General features: G+C 31.9%; 1 protein-coding gene across 1 annotated transcript in view; it reads right to left on the bottom strand.

Moving 5' to 3' along the window:
* The window catches only part of LOC110459578 (zinc transporter 1-like), a gene marked incomplete at its 3' end in the record, with an annotated part of 7,323 nt that overhangs the window by 4,559 nt on the left and 2,516 nt on the right, over nt 1–248 (bottom strand). The gene's annotated exons all lie outside the window — the stretch shown is intronic.

Genomic DNA, 248 nt, shown 5'->3' with positions numbered 1-248 from the left:
GTTTCCACATTAATCTAGGTCTGATATAAATAGGGCATCTCACTTTTGGTTCAGACAACATAAAAACTATCAAAAACAACTTGATCGGTTAGTATGATATATCGGTTATTATGATATTTTTCTCTTGTAAATTTATAGAATATCATTATAAGCGGGTTCCACTGTATAACACTACTAAAGCACAATATTACACTAACAATTTGAGATGCTACACTAAGGTGTGGATATTTTACACTGATGAGGCGAAG

This window comes from Mizuhopecten yessoensis, unplaced genomic scaffold (assembly GCF_002113885.1).
Source record: "Mizuhopecten yessoensis strain PY_sf001 unplaced genomic scaffold, ASM211388v2 scaffold10121, whole genome shotgun sequence".
Lineage (NCBI taxonomy): Eukaryota > Metazoa > Mollusca > Bivalvia > Pectinida > Pectinidae > Mizuhopecten > Mizuhopecten yessoensis.
The sequence above is the reverse complement of the archived record's forward strand: the minus strand, read 5'-3'. Positions and strand labels throughout refer to the sequence as shown.